We start from the raw sequence: 1,989 nt of genomic DNA on the forward strand, positions 1-1,989 counted from the left end.
GCAAATAGATGAATTGTTCTGCATAGCAATTGATGCCCAGCATCTGTCCTTCTGCTTTAGTGCCTCTTTAATTGTTGGCATGTGCATCACACACCTGGTAAGGTATCTTTCATACAGACAAATATATTTTCCTTTGATAAAATGCACCTTGGACTTGAATTTCCAGGATAATTAATTTGTATGGGATCAGTTTATGCATAAGGGGTCAATTAAATTAATTCATTGATCTGTGTATCAAGGTGGTTACTGTAAGCTAATTAACATATGGATATGAAGCAGTGAAAAATGAATGTTGACAAGGGAATGATGCTAAGTGATTCAGTATTCAGAAGCAAAGTGCCTGTAATAAATACTCACTGATGATATGAACAAATGTGTTAGCAGGGTTTCTGTGATTATTGTTAAGAATACAAACAAATACCAACTTTTCAGAAACTTCATCATTTTTATTTTACAGACATCAACTTTAAGGTAAGCAAGGAAACTGTAAGGAAAATTATTATATCTCTGAGATTTGTGTTTAAATGGTGCCTGAATAAATGAGGCACCATGTGTGCAAATAAATTGGCATAGTTTTTTATGGTAAAATGAAGTATCAAAGTGTTATAATTAGAGTAGCTAATGGTTTATTCAGATTAAATGTGGATTTATAATTCATTACTCTGTGAATAAATTTCATCAGTGTGTAGGAGAAGTAATACCAAACAAAAGTGTTGGTCAGTATTTAATTAATTGTTGATGGTTTTCAGTAACCAGCCACTAATTGGTTTTGGATGACTTCGTTCAGAAAGTACCATTTCCAGTTCTGAATTTATACTATTCAAAATAAGACAGCTTTTATACTTTTGTCAAAACATACACTATGTGACCAAAAGTATCCAGACACTCCGAAAAACATATGTTTTTCATATTAGGTGCATTGTGTTACCACCTACCGCCAGGTACCCCAGTCAGCGACCTCAGTAGTCATTAGACATCATGAGAGAGCAGAATGGGGCACTCTGCGGAACTCACAGACTTCGAACGTGGTCAGGTGATTGGATGTCACTTGTCATACATCTGTATGTGAGATTTCCACACTCCTGTACATCCCAAGGTCCACTATTTCCAATGTGATAGTGAAGTGGAAATGTGAAGGGAAGCGTACAGCACAAAAGTGTACAGGCTAACCTTGTCTGTTGACTGACAGAGACCGCCAACAGTTGAAGACGGTCGTAATGTGTAATAGGCAGATATCTATCCAGACCATCACACAGGAATTCCAAACTGCAAGTACTATGACAGTTAGGCAGGAGGTGAGAAAACTTGGATTTCATGGTCAAGTGGCTGCTTATAAGCCACAAATTACGGCGGTAAATGTCAAATGATGTCTTGCTTGGTGTAAGGAGCGTTAACATTGGATGATTGGAACAGCGGAAAAACGTTGGCACACAGTGTGGGATCTGACGGCAGGGTGTGGGTATGGCGAATGCCCAGTGAACATCATCTGCCAGCGTGTGTAGTGCCAACAATAAAATTCGGAGGCGATTGTGTTATGGTGTGATCGTGTTTTTCATGGATAGGGCTTGCATCCGTTGTTGTTTTGCATGGGACTATCACAGCACAGGCGTACATTGATGTTTTAAGCACCTTCTTGCTTCCCACTGTTGAAGAGCAATTCGGGGATGGCGATTGCATATTTCAACACAGTCTAGCAACTGTTCATAATGCACGGCCTGTGGCGGAGCGGTTACATGACAATAACATCCCTGTAATGGACTGACCTGCACAGAGTCCTGACCTGAATGCTGTAGAACACGTTTGATATGTTTTGGAATGCCGACTTCATACCAGGACTCGCCAACTGACATCGTTACCCCTCCTCAGTGCAGCACTCTGTGAAGAATGCGCTGCCATTCCCCAAGAAACCTTCCAGCACCTGATTGAATGTATGCCTGCGAGAGTGGAAGCTGTCATCAAGGCTAAGTGTGGGCCAACATCATATTGAAT

The sequence above is a fragment of the Schistocerca serialis genome, chromosome 10, assembly GCF_023864345.2.
Source record: "Schistocerca serialis cubense isolate TAMUIC-IGC-003099 chromosome 10, iqSchSeri2.2, whole genome shotgun sequence".
In the NCBI taxonomy this organism is placed as follows: domain Eukaryota; kingdom Metazoa; phylum Arthropoda; class Insecta; order Orthoptera; family Acrididae; genus Schistocerca; species Schistocerca serialis.